This window comes from Cryptomeria japonica, chromosome 10 (assembly GCF_030272615.1).
Source record: "Cryptomeria japonica chromosome 10, Sugi_1.0, whole genome shotgun sequence".
In the NCBI taxonomy this organism is placed as follows: Eukaryota; Viridiplantae; Streptophyta; class Pinopsida; order Cupressales; family Cupressaceae; genus Cryptomeria; species Cryptomeria japonica.
This window is the reverse complement of record NC_081414.1, coordinates 378,528,510-378,544,040: the sequence shown is the minus strand read 5'-3', so window position 1 is coordinate 378,544,040 and position 15,531 is coordinate 378,528,510.

Sequence of the window (15,531 nt, the reverse complement as noted above, 5' to 3'; positions counted from 1 at the left end):
TAGGGAAAAACCACTATGGGATTTCAGAACCACAAGAAAATATACTCTTCTAGAGTATGCTTAGTTAAAAGAAAATCATGTTAAAGATTACATACACATTGCTAGATGTGACCCGGTCAAGCGATTTCCCTCAGATCTATTAGAATCTTCACTTTGTTAGAAGTGACCTTGTCAAAGGATTTCAAACACGCATTCATAATGTTACCTTCCAAGAGGATTTACAAATAAGACCATTAAGTCCACTCGGTTAAGAGATTTCTTGTCACTTACAAAAATAAATAACAGTAATAAAATATATCTGCAACTTCACATCTAAAATGTTAAAGCAGATTCTATGTGCTCAATGTGCTCAAGATAATCTTGTCATAAGAATTATCTTTCTCCTTGTTGGACTTCTCACTCTGTTCTTCAATCAGATCTTCAATCTTTTGTACTTAGTAATTACCTCTGTAGCATCATTGTGCTTCAGTTTGCCTACATACTTTGTTCAACAACATTACTTTATTTATAAGCAATTCCCAACTGATTAATCTCCTTAATCACATTTCCCATGATTAATCTTAGCCATCATATCTTCAAAATTGACTAGGTTCATTGTATCCTTCAATCTGAAAAATGTTTTATCTTACCTTGAAACTTGTATACCTTTCTTGGTACTTGTGCTCAGTTAGGACCGCTCAATCTGTGATGTAGATCTTACTCCTAAATTTTAATTGTCATTGATCCTTAACAAACTTCTTACATGGCATTCCTATCTTCAATAAACCTCCAGCTCATTGGCATCCTTTATTTAATAATGTATACACTTATTTAATGCATTCTGTTATTGCTCGGTTGATACTCGGTTAATACTAAACTTTACTCGGTAGACATTCTCTTCTCGGTGACTTTTCTTTCATTAACCGACATTGGTAACCTTGGATTTTACCGACTAGCTCCGTGCTCGATAAAATAGAATAGTATCAAACCTTTACTCATTCTATTACATGAAATATTTTCCCCTTCTTGTTCAGTCTTCGAATACATATATATAGGATATCAAAACAATCAAAAAATCATAATCTTATCACTGTCTAACTTGGTAATAGTTGCCCATTGAATAACTTATTACTCCCCTTCATTTTCACATTCTTTCTATGTCACTTACCAACATCTTTATACTCATAAAAACATACTTTTTAAGATATGGCAACATCATACTGAATCAGAAAATCAATTGCTTGACATCAATGACAAAATAATAATATTAAGACAGTAATCATCCTTTATCAATTATATCATTCATCTCCAACAACCTTCTCAATATCATCAACCATCAAACTTATTGTAATGCCAACAATCTCCCAACTTATTGTAATGCCAACACCTCCATCATACTTTTCCTCCTTTTTTCACTTAGAAATGAGCCTTCTATTTTGTTTTGTTTGTTGGAGCCCCAAAAACATGGAATCTCAGGATTTTGGGTTCTTGTTTTGTTGTCCTCTCTTCGGAGTCTCGAAACTCTGGAGTCCCAAGGTTGGCTTTTTTTCCACCTTGGAACCCCAAGACACTAAAGTGTGTTGTGCCTTAGTCTGTGTGATCACCGAGGGGTATAAATACCTCTCCTTGCTTCATTTTTCTCATTTTATGCACTTGATCCTTTTGAGAACTTTGTGATCCAAACAATTTGGGCATTTTGTGGCAAACTTTGTCTCCTCTTTCCTCCTTCATCCAGGTAGGTCTTTTCCTTTCTTTCCTTTTGTTTTTGTGGGTTTCTTATTTTTTCTTTTTTTCCTTGTCTTGGTTTTTGTTTTGTTTTCCCCTTTGAATAAGTCATTTTTTGATAGTTAGGGCCTTTTCATTGAATCCCAGTCATTTTTGGATCTCAAGTTCCCGATATCCCACCCTCTATGTCTTCATCTTGATTGTTTTCTCTAGAAACCCAGAACCCCAAGTTTCTAGAGATTTGTCTTTCTCTTTTCTCTTCATCCTTGAGAACCTCGGGTCCTTAGAGCCCCGAAGGTGTTATCCTTGATTGATATTTTTAATTCTTTTACTTGGAAACCTTGGGTTCCCGAGATTCCATAGTATGTTTTCTTCTTTAGTTATTCATAATTTGGAACCCTGAGTTCCTGAGATCCCAAAGTGTCCCTAAGGCAACTCTTTCCAGACTTCAGAACCCTGGGTTCTTGGGATTCTGAAGTCACTTGTTGAGCTATCCTCTTCACCATTTTGGGATCTCAAGATCTCGAAACAGTGAATTTTTTTTCTATCCTCCACTTCGGAACCCCGAAACCCTAGGATTCCGAAGTGGAATCTTTGTGAGTTTTTCTCAACTTCAAAACCCTAAAACTTCGGGATCTCAAAGTCAAGTTGTAGGTTGGTAAAAAGGTTTATTTTGAACCCGGAACCCTAAGATTCTAGAGTTCACTAGTTATGAAAAGAATTTATAAGATACTGATTTTGCATTTTGTTTTGTCAGTTAAAGAAATTTATGGAAGCAGCAACAACCCCAAGGAGGAAGACCAAGAATGAAGTTAGGCTTGAAAAGAACCCTATAAAAATGAAATATCAGTATCAAGGCAAAACACTTGTCACAAAGTTTGAGAATGAGGTGCAATGGGTCACCGACACCGAAATAGGACATACTGAATTAGAGGCAATTAGGAAGGAAGTGTTTGGTCATAACCTAAAAGCTAAAAATAGGAGAATTGAGAAATTTGGGCTTGTAGAAGCCGCGGTCTTTCCCTAAGAAATCCAGTCTATTAAACTGATATTAGCAATTGCTCAATATTACAACCAAGACACCAGAAAGTGCCTAGATTCCAAAGGAAATGTAGTGGTGGACTTTTCAGCCAGCATGCTTGCCATGACCTTTGGTATTTCCGAATATGATGAAGTTCTCTACATAACTGAGGATGAAGTTGTCCAAATCTTCAATAGGATGTGACAAAAAATAGACATCACATAAATGAAATATGGCTTAATGATCCAAGGAAATCAGGTTTGAAGGCAATAGACAACATCATAAGGGCAAATTTCAAAGATGCTCCTTGTGACCACATCATCATGCTCAGCAGAGCCTTTGATAAAGAAGATTGCAAGAACTACCACTTGTGGATGTTCCATTACATCCATACCATCCTCAAAGGGAACCAATATTTTGATTGCGCACATATCATATCAGACAACATCCACGAACAAATATGTAATGTACTCAAACCAAGAATTTCTTCATGACTTCTTATGCAATTTGGATGGTGGCTAGGAGTAGCATTTACTAAGGCTTGGACACTAATGGCAGACTAGGGGAAGGACCTAAATAATAGAGAGTGTAGTAGTATTAAATTCAATTGCCTATTCAAAAATCCAAGAACCACTTTGAGAGGATCAATGATGCCTTTATATGCGCAGTCACCTACAGACTAATAGGTGATGTAGGATACCAATTGTCCCTTGAGGCAATGAAACTAATCAAAGAATGGGGAGCATGGTTCATTCAAAACCAAAGATCCACTTACATCTGATTGAGTGGATTCATGGGCAACCCTTTCTTTCTCCCTCACTACTGCAATAACAAAATCATCCTTCTCAAGTATTCAAGGAAAATTGTAGGGGTCCAATCCCTTACGACTCTGAAGCACAAGACAGGAGTGGCATTTCAGATAGTCCTTGAGCATTACAAATGCCACAATTTAAAAACTGCAAAGATAGCTATCCAAGAGTTTGACTATGTCTAGATGCAATATGACCCATTTGGAAAGCTGAAAGGAATGATGTTGGTAGCATATGAGGGGCATATACTAGCTTTGGAGGACTTTTGGGTAGGAATGCAAGATAGTTTTGAAGATAGGAAAAGGGGATTCTACAAGCTAACAGTCTTCCAGATAAATAATTTGAGGTAGAAACAAACATCCCCAATGATTTCAAACATGACGGGGAAGTCGTAGATCCAACCTTTGATGAAATGAAGGTAGACCAAATACCCCTCTCTTTTATAAGGCAATCAAAAAAGGAGAATGTGGAGATCGCCAATGTCTCTAAAAAGGTTGATTAAAGAACTAGGTAATGGTTGAGCCTTACGCTTTAGGCAAGTACTTCAAGAGAAAAGAAGAAAGGTTAAGCTACTAGTAACCCCCAGTCAAACACTACTTGGGAGTATGTAAGGAGGATCAGATTCAAATCAAGAAAAACTACTCTAGTGGACCAAGAGGCTCCTATACCGACTATTGAGAAAGAATAATTGATGAAGCAGTTGGATGCAAAGATGAAAAAGTCTCAACTCCTTTAGAAAGCAGCTAAGCATGGATAGCCACTAGGTTACTCATTGTGCCCCAAGTATCAATCACACATGTTGTACTTTCCATTGGCATTGTTTTGAGAGAGGGCACATCACAAGGACAAGATGAAAAACTTGATCCTTCTACTCAAATCTCTATGGAGCCCGCAAAGCCAACTCGTGAATGGGTAATTGTGCATAATATTGAATCAAATTAAGATGAGGATGATAAGCCTATTGCAATAGTATCCTGCAAGAAGAAGGAGAATCTCATGCAAAGACAAGCCACTTCCAAGAAATGGTTAGGAGAAGCAGTATTGGTACAAGTAGCTTCCATTCCTCAATATGAACAACCCACTCAAACACTTGTTGATGATCCTGTAAAGCGGAAAATCATGATCGAACCCTAGTTGCTCTCCCCTCTTCCAACTCCGAGGAGAGAGAAGGGAAATTTGCTAGGGTTGATGGTTTTCACTTAGGGGAGAGACTTTACATTCAAAAGAGGGGTTGAAACCCACAAGATCCAATCCCACACAATGCAAGATTGGATGCTAAATGAGTTTCAAGGGTTAAGACAGCAAGGCTACCCTCTTTTGTAAAGAATGTGCATAGGAGAATTAAGCTAGGAATGCATAGAAAGTGACAAAGATTCGCTTATAAACTGAGATAGGAATACAGTATGAAGCTGCGGACCTGGAATTAGCAGTAAAATGTCGATACGGCATTGTCCTGCAAATTTGAGCAAAAGTTGTCGGGACGATGGCGCCCAGCGCCACGGTCCTCCGAAAAATCCGTGAAACGAAGGGGGATCTGTTCGTCTCTGCACAAGGATTCCAGATCTTCAATTTCAGCTGCGTACCTGCAACCTTGTTCTAAGGATGTTTGTATCCTTATGTGCGAAGGTATAGATGTTGTATGTTGTATGTTGTAGCATGTAGTATGTGATCTCCTCTTCAATGGTTGAATCCTTGTCTTGAATGCAACACTTAGCCTTGAATGGAGACTTGGAATGAATGCTTGAATGTTTGAATGCTTGAATGCTTGAGTATAGTTTCCATGCTTTGTACACATATCCTCCTCATATATTTTTTTCTCTCTCTCTACCCAAATGAGAGAGAGAAATGTAGTTTATATACTTGTCATTTAGGGCTGATAGACTGATTTTCCCGACCTTAGGCCGACCAGGGAATGTAATTTCCAATTTGCAAACAAAAAGACCCGAGACCCCTTAGGAGACCGGGCCCAAAATAGGACCCAGGGACCAGGGCGCTGGGCGCTCTGGTCCCACCTCCCGGGACAGCAGGGTGCAAGGAGGTTCAGGCTAGGGTGCTTGAAAAATGCAGTTTTCAGTGTTGTAATCAGGTTTCGGGGTCTCCATTTAGGTTGCGTGTTGCGTCGCCATCGTGAAGACTGAAATGCAGTCAAAATTGCAAGTGTCACAATTTTAGGACGCTACAGATCCTAAAGAGAATAAGTGAGGTTGCACAAACACAATTATATTATGCATAAATGGAAACCATGGAGGTTGATGCTTACGATGAACATCTGGTGCTCACACCATAGGATCAAGAACAACTTCTCAAACAATTAGAGGGATGCCAAGAAAAAGAAAAAGATGAGGTAAATAAGGAAGCTTTTGAACAAGAAGTGGGTGAAAAGTTAGAAGAGCTCGCTAAACAACAATAACAGGATTTTGAGCAAGTGTTGCAAGCATACCTTGTTCAACAACTTCCCCAACCTCTGCCATTGCATATAGAGCCTAAACAAAAGCTACATGAAAAACACCAAGGTATTGATAAGGAATAGAAAGAAGAGTAAGAGGAGTATGAACAACCTCCACAAACCCACATGGTAACTAACCAAATAACCACTCAAAGTGAGCAACAAGATGATAGTATGTCGCAATGGCTTAAATTTAACTTCCAAAACATGAATACGTTTGTATTACCAAGTATCGCTCTATAGGAATCACTCACTAAGTCACCAAGAAGGATAAAGAGAGCTAAAACCCTTCACCATCTCTTGATAAGTGACTCTGGGGATGTTATAGCTAGTGTAGATGCGCCTGTGCAAGGATTAGATGGAGAAGAACAGGCTTCCCCAAGGTACCAAATCTTCCAAGTGAAGCTCAACAAACAGACTAAATGGGGAGAGATAGCTACCCTCGACGCCTCAACTACTTCCATAAAGACAAGGATAGAGAAGGAACACAAGTCCAAGAAAGAGGCCAAAGCTCAGTTCTACTAGTACAGGGAATTGCTTATGGAAATGGAAAGACCTTTCAATTCAAGGCCAAGTGATTATCAACCCTCTACCTTAGCACTTCCATAGGAAGAATCCAAATCATTATATGTAATGACGAAGTTAATGACTACTATTAAAACTTGGGTTTGAGATCAGTTGAGCAAGTTAAGGATGTTCTTAATGGAAACCATGGATATTTATGAGGATGCTCATCTCCTAAAAACAGGTATCATCTTTTTCTCTACCCAGGGGGATACTTGGTCTGTCAAGTTTACCAAAAAAATTAAGGCACTAAGAAGGATTAAAAATCTAGGAGAATATATCATTAAGAAAGAAGATTTGTTGGGAGGTGAAGATATCATTATTTTACAAGCTTCCATTCATGCTTTTGAATTCAAGAGGGAAGTAGTAGATCAATGTAGAGCCAAGGTGTTAAAGGGGCATCCTCCTCTCTTCAACCTACTTGAATAATATAAATAGTATGTTGTAAGGATATTAGAGAAGTATGGATTAAACATCCTTCATACAGGCTCATTGAACTAGGAAGAGGTGCTCAAGCAATGGGAATCCTATGTGTCAGAAAGATTCTCTCCCACTATTGAGTTTTATACTAGTATTATGGAAAGGTATATGTACCTTTTTCTCCAGTCCTACCAAGCATTTCAAATGGTGGGAAATTTAGTAGATAAGATGGAAGAGGTAAGGGAGACATTGAGAGTTTCCAAGTTCCAAATTGAGTATGTACCTAATCTATCATCCACCTCAATAGATTGCTACATTGGGAACTATCACGGCTATAAGAAGAACAAACAATGAACAGGTGGGTGACTTTGAGTATAATTATATTTGTCATAAAGAAGAAGGCATGAGCTAGGCATGAACAATAGTTTTGAAGGGAGATCCAAGATACACTTGTCATGCATGCACACCACTGCTAGGAAAGCATAGCATATGTGGGAGGTGCAAACCCCATCACACTCAAAGAAGACTTATTTCTCTCTTGTGTTTTGTATAAGTTAACTGAGGTTCAAAAGAAATGACTTGCATGTCAAATGCAACCACCACCGTTTCATAACTAAGTCATGGGTTGTAATTACTTCAGGATTTTAGGGATTAAGACATTATAAATGTAATGAATTAGGCAATTTTGAGGGTCTGAGAAATGATGATTCAGGGCCAGTAATTAGGAAATTTATCTATATATGCAATTTTACTTTAGAAGTGTGTTATAATTGAAACACTTTCAACACCAGTCATTTCTAGTATTTATCTTCTCAAATTAATGCAAGCAACTTGTGGATTGCATGATCTACAGAATGTCTCTTCGTAATGGGTATCTCTCATAATTTGGTATCTTCTTTCATTTTATCAGCAATTGAATATTTTAGGCTTTATCATCTTATGAATCATACTGTGAATTTAAATGGTGTATGAGGATTAAGTGGTAGTGCAATAGTATGATCTTTGATATCTTTTTTCATTTATATGTAGCTTGAAGAGTTTGCATGTTCACTGGAAATACTATTTAATTGTTGTTTTAGATGTTATTGATAATATTATGTTATGTGTTGTATCAATTTTGTAGGTTACTTAGTTGTTTATGTTAATATTACTTACTCCTTGCTACTATATCCTATCTTTTGATATTTATTTCTTAAGTGAAAACCTAAAAAAGAAAGATTTGTGTGTTTTGTTTATAAAACTAGTAGACCCCTTGATTGCAACAGACCACGTGAACATTGAGTTTCTATGCACCGTTGTGGCCCAACAAAAGAGATCTTGGGAGGTGAGGGGATTCTAAATTCCTTATCCTCTTTTAGAAGAAGCTTTTTCATACAAAGCTTGCATGTTAGGTGTGTCAAAAGGCCCATCAACAATACCTCTATACAACATGGTCTCTGCCCTAAACTTTGTGAGATCGTGTTGTAGTTGCATCCTCTCCTCTCATTAAATCTATGGCTCTATCCTCAATAGATTAAAAATATCCTCATGTTGTCTTGCACTACGTTGTGATATATGAGTGATCTACAAAGACTGTGGGATGTGCATAGATGTGATAATATCTCTCAGACCCTGGATCACAAATTCATGTTATCCATGTGCACTAACTATAAGATAGAGATATAAGTTAATTTATCATATGTATTCACATCAAATATTAATAATGATCATCATGTTGCAAGGTGTGCACCCTTAGTCTCCTTGTGTTGTGTAGCACAACACTCGGGTTTGTGACATGGATTAACCACCTCCTATGGATTCTATAACTCTAGTGGTTGTATCGGGCATTAACGAGTTGATCTTTTGGTGCAACAACAACCGTACTTGTAACAAGTGGTATCATAGCTTGGTCACAAGTTCAAACCTCTCACTTGAGTTGGGGGGATTGTTGCAAGGTGTGTGCCCTTGGTCTCCTTGTGTTGTGCAGCACAACACTCGGGTTTGTCACATGGCTTAATCGCCTCCTATGGATTATATAAGTCTAGTGGTTGTATCGAGCATTAATAGATCGATCTTTTGGTGCAATGACAACTGTACTTATGACACATCACAATTTCTTAACTAGGTCTCCCTTTTCCTAAGTGGGGCCATGGCTATGGCTAGGGTGTGAGGTACTTTGGTTGGTGGTATAGCTCTACTACTCTCTCCTTGCTTGTATGCCTTGTCTATCTCCACATGAAATGTCGGTGGTGATCATCTTCATACACTGGAAGTTTTTTGTAGAATGCTTGTCAAAGAACACACCTATCACACAAAAACAAAATGACTACTAATTCATTGTTTTTGTAGGTTGCCTAAGGAGATTCAAGTGAACTTCGTGAATTCTTTAAATTCATTTTTTAGGAAATTAAATTGCTATTTGGTTAATGAACAAATATGTCTTTTGTGTTTTAAGAAAAATCTAAGAGGTAGGAGAGTATGCTCGTCTGCATAGACAATCAAAAATCTAGACCCTTGAAGATTTTTCTAAATTTGAGATTCATGTACATTTAGCAAGCTTGTCATAGTGGGAAAAAGTAATCACCTTGTGAGAACGACCCAAGTGAGTATAGCTGGACCTGAGCATTCCAACTCACTATAATAAATAGGCCTCTGGTGATTAAAGTCTCAAAGGATGGGATTATTTGACTTTCCTCTTTGAGACCTCTCATATTGAGCATTTTGTAGGGCCTTGTGGTCTCAATCATGTTTACATGACTACAACTTGTTTTGGTACCTTGTCCGGCTATAGGCCTCAATCATTCTTGCATGACTTCAAGGGGTAATTTTGAATGGAATTCTAGACTAAGAACTATAAGATAGAGGCTACTTGATTCACCTTCAAAAGGGGGATAATCTTCGTGCAAGAGAGATAGTAACTGATGAATACTAAGAGGGGGGGTGAATTAGTATGCCAAAAATCTTTGCACTTAAACACTTTGCAAGACTGACAATAAACCGGTAAAACAATTTAGCAGACAAACCGGTTAACAAATATGCAAACCAAATAGCTAATAATGCATTCACCCACAGAAGCACAAACACCATAACACAAGAGATTTTGATGTGGAAACCTAAATGGGAAAAACCACGGTGAGATGGAACTCACAAGTAACTATCTACAGAATAGGAACTAGACCGGTTAAGGTCTTACAATGTTCTTTACCAGAACAGATCCTGTTAGGAATCTCAATCTCTGTTAGGAGATAAGTTTGATTAAATACTACCTTGCTAGAGGATTTTAGATCCACGGATGTGAACCACCTTGTTAGAGGATTTACAAAAGGCTTTTGGGCCTACCCAGTTAAGGGCTACCGACTTGTCAAAGATGTGAGTAATCAACAAGTGTTTGATCTAGCTAGTTGCACAGACTACTTGGTTAGATCCTTGGTAGCTCGTTCCTAATGCACTCCAGCATTACTTCAGTCTTCTACACATTCATATTCTCTCCAACACCTCAATCACCTTAAACCCTAGCAAAAACATAAACTTTCACTATATCCACATCAACAACCTAAAAACCCTAGACATGATGTCCTTATAAAGGAATCTGATTTCATGTCGGTCCAAAAGAACTACATTACAATTTCCTAGGTTCAATGAACCTGGACATACTTGGTACCACGACACAAAAAGCACCATTAATGTGTCGGCACCGTCAAACAATCGGTGGATAGTAACTCATCACAAAATGTCGGTTGGTAACTCATCATAGAGTATTACCGGTTCATACAAAATGTCGATTGTCGGTTTGACAAAAATGAAGACTGGTAAAAATGTGTTATGCCACTTTAATCCCTCGAACCGCTTGGAGTCAACATGTCGCTTCAGACCGGGAAACACATTCTGCAAAACATCAATAGTCTAAAGACTATAATACAACATACCAGTTGGAACAAATATCGGTTGTGCTCTAACTCATACATATAAAGAGGATCTCAATGCAAGTGTGTGTCCATCAATGATAATCACAACATAAACATCAAAAATGCCAACAATCTCCCCCTTTGGCATTGATGGCAACACTTAGGAAAATAAAATATTTGACATCTAAGTGTTTTACAACAAAATCATGCCATTACCAAAATTGCTCCCCCTAAGCATATACACTATCCCTTTAACAATACAATGTATAGCACTTTTTCATATAGAGCATAAACATTGAGATATTCAAAGCATATAATCAAAATTTTGATTACCGGATACTTCTCCAAATAGAATTCTTGTCCCCCTTTGCCAACAATGACAAAGTATAGCTTAACAACCCTATTTTCATTTGATATTAAAAATAATAAAAGTTTATGACAACAAGGAATGATACTTGTCAAAAACAGATTTAAAGTCCTGCAAGAATTGTTTCATCGAAAAAGACCAAGACTCAAGTAGGGAGGTGGCTACTTCTTGCTCTGTCTACATCTCGGAGACTTGTTCTTCCATGGCATCAATTGTGCTCATCTCTTATGTAACTGTTAAGGCATCTAGGTTCAGATAGCATTTCTGAAGAATTTGCAATCATGGGAGTAGAACCAGTTGTAGCTCCTACAAATCTCTAGACCGAGTGTTGATCTCTTCCTCCATTTTTGTTGACTGGATGTGAAACCGATGAGTGGTTTTCCCATAAGTTGTAAAGGAATCATAAGGTATCTTGAATGTGAGCAAGTAGGACTGCAAGTCTGTTTCAAGTTTTTACTTTTGAGCTAGCACATCATCATAGAATAGATGGGGTTGGTAGATCTTGGTGAGTAGTAGATTCTCCTCATCTAGAGCATCCCTTATATCCTTTTGTTCTTTCTTCAGTTCAATCCAGAGCTCATTCAACTTCTTCACCAAAGCTATATTAAGATCTTTTTGATGCTCCTTCTTGACATTAGCCTCTGTTGCCTCTTCAAGGCTCTGCACTTGACCATCCACTACTGTGCATAGGAGCTTGAGTTTAGCTAGTCATGAATCAGTGTTCGAAAGATTTGTATAGGGTATCAAACCGGTAAGCGTATCCACGGCCGCTTGAATTACATCCTGCTCCTTCTTTCATCGAATTATTTCAAGGCGCTCTTGAGATCCCTTCATGCTCTGCATTAGCTCTATTTCACTTGCAGACTAGAGATCGATAGGACTGGAGAGATCAGTTGGTTTGGCTTGACTCCTGGTTGCCTTTGGAGTCTCCATCTAGGTGCTCTTCTCCGCTTCTCCTACCTTGTCCTCTTTTGCTTTCTTCTTCTCTGCTTCTCTCCTCTTCTCCACTTCCTTATCTTCCTCTTCCTTCTTCCTTTTCTCTACTTCTCTCCTCTTTTCCTCTTCTTTTTCTTCCTCTTCCTTCTTCTTCTTCTCCTCTTCATCTTTCTTCTTCTTCTCTTCTTCATCCTTCTTCTTTTTGTCTTCTTCATCTTTCTTCTTCTTCTCTTCTTCATCCTTCTTCTTTCTCTCTTCTTCATCTTTCTTCTTCTTCTCTTCTTCATCCCTTTTCTTCTTCTCTTCTTCATCCTTTTTCCTCTACTCTCCCTCTTCCTTTGCTACTTCCTATCTATCCTCAGCTTGCTTATCAACCTGTTTACCCTATTGCTTCTATCTTGTTGCCTCAGATGGTGTTTCCTGAGTAACATCCTCAATGTCTAGAGCATCGACATCAATGGTGTCAATCGGTTCAACAACCGGATTTCCTTCATCATCAAATACTTCATCCGGTTTGGATATAACCACTTCTTTTTTAGCTTGTTGGTTGGCTAGACGCGCTTTGTGAGTCTGGACAATGGTTCTCATATACAGATGAGTGTCTTTTTCGACATCATCAACTCTGCCTTTTAACAACCAAAGTCTTCTTCTTCTACCGAAGAAGAGTCCTTTATTTTGGTCAATAACATCAAACAATTCAGAATTTGACAGGTCGGGAAAGTACTATGCAAAAAATTTCTCCCTAATTTCCTGTTCCTTTTCTATGGCAATACGCCATCTATTGTCTAATGACATATATAAAGAATCTGGTGTCTGAGACTTAATCTTTGAGGGCGACCGGTCATTAACACATAAATACTAAATTATTTGCTTTTCAACCGCTTCCTTTTCATCATCATTAAAGTCATCAAAACACTCAATTCAGTCATTTAGCACTTTTCTCCTAACATTCTTTATTGTTCTTTGACAATGTGTCAAAGGTTTATAGGAAGATATATCTATATTTACCGGTGCAGATGATGTCGGTTCATTCTTTGTCTTCCTCTTTGCTTGATGAGTTTTCTTTGGCTTTTCCTCAGACACAGTTTCTTCTGAGTCTAGAGAGGTATTCCTTGTCTTCCTCTTTCTCTTGAACACTTTAGCCGGTGCTGCTTCCAGTTTCTTCTTGGCTGGTGACCGCTTGGTCACTTTTGGAGTTGCAGTAGTAACCGATGTTGATGCTACAAGCACTGCCTTTGCCTTCTTTACTGTTGGTTCTTTTTCTTTCATTGTTGGTGGTTCCTCAACCGATGCTATCCTCTCTAGGTAGGTGTCGGTTCTCTTTTCCTTAGGATCAAGCGGTGAGGCAATAAGGGTAGAGGCATACCCTTCCAGCATATCGTACATCACCTCATAGCCCATTGGCTCCACTTCTTCCTATCTAGGCTCAACAGCCTCCATTATGCATTTATCTACTTGGATGGTGAAGCAGATATTGTCTTCATATTTCTTGATGATGTCACCTGATATCCTCACTCTTTGGCTCATTTTCCTTCTAAAGTCATCAAAATACTTATTAAGAACATCAGGATAGTCGGTTCCAATTGCTTCAATGCTTTCCTTGATTTGCATGGTCACTGATTGGTCACCAGACCATTGGACATTTCCTACTCCTGGAAAGTAGCCTTGGAAATAGAAGAACAACCCCACCAGTAGTTATCCAAACTTGAACCTAAGTGCATTATCTTGTTTGATCGACTTTAGATTCAACAGGAGTTGTCTCTACATACCGGTGCACAGATCAAATGATGCATCGTCCTTTATCATCTAGTAAGTGGCATTTACCGTTACAGCAGATACAAAGTTAATTTTGCTGGTTGAGAATGTCTGGTATCCAATCACCATGCATGCATACTTCACCAGATCATCCTTGATAGAATTTACTATCATGCCTCATGAGTCACTCACTGAACCAGTGAGCTTGGACATTTCAGTTTTGCTTACCGTCCTCAGAGCTGGCACTTCCCCTGTGTTGTAGAATCCAGTGACTGCATGAATTGCCTGTGACATGATATCATGTGTTCTCTCTAAGTACATCTTATCACCATGGACTCTGCTTAGAATGATCCTTATATGAACCTTTGTGAAATCCTCCAAGAAGTAAATAGCATTGTGGAGCTTTTTCTTCTCCAAAATATTAAACTCCGGTTTGATCTTCTTATCTTTTCCACAAAATAAACCTAACTGGGTGTGGATAGCTAGAGACCCTAGGTCTTCAATCTTGCAATCTATGTAGTCATAAATTCCCTCTTCTACTATCACACCAGCCGGAACTTATGATAGGGCATTATACTTGGACTTCCGTTGAATAAAACTTGCAGACTCGACAGATGCACTAGAACTGGTATGAGATGTGGAAGCCATGATAGAAATCTTAAGAACTTGAGAAATACCTTTTGAAACATGTGAAATTAGGGCTTGTTGATTCTCCTTCACTTCACACTCCGTCGGTTGCAGAATCACCGCTTTGTGTTCTCCACTTGACCGTTTCCGGTTTGGATTTGAATGTCCTTCATGGTTTCTCAATTTCTCAAAATCTCTACTCAAATCGCCTTTTCATCACTCTTCTATTTGAAAAACTTTTCTTCGCTTGAAAACTGATAGTGAGAAATGATTTGAAACATGCTTTTAAACATATTCCTCACCTACCATCATTAATGCTCCTCCATTAGGGCGTAAACCCTAATTTGCCTTTTTACCATTTCTGGTCTTCTGCCAAATGACAGGTATAGCATACCGGTTAAGGTCTTTTACCGGTGTAAACTGGGGGTTCGAAACATTTTACCGTTTTCTCCACCTAAGCTTTTCTGAAGCTTAGTTTGTCGGTTCTGTGATTTCTACACTAGGTGCAGAAACCGGTTCCTCTTGTAGCACCATTGGTTTCTCCTTCTAGATTTTTTTCATGTCTACTTTAACAATGTCAACATCAATATTTCCTTCTGGAGTGATCGGTATATCATCAGATATGTTCTTTATTGATCTACGGAATCTGGCAATGTGACCCAGTTTGTTGCAGTGATAGCAGACCAATCCAGGTGCTCTCCAAGATCCATTGTTCATGTTTCCATTCTTCCTTCTACATGTTGCAGTAGTGTGACCATGACCATGATAGATCATACAATTTGCTCTCCATCCAGTTGCCGCTTGATAACCACTACTTCTTGGCTAATGATTGAAGGCATTAAACTGATTGTGATTCCGGTTCACAAAAGGTTCAGGACCAACTCCTTGGGTCCTCTGAGGATATCTTCCAGTGTTATTCATAACAGACCTGCATTCAGATTCTCTATGCCCATACTTGTTTCATGCATAACAGTTACCATCAAAACTATAGGATCTAG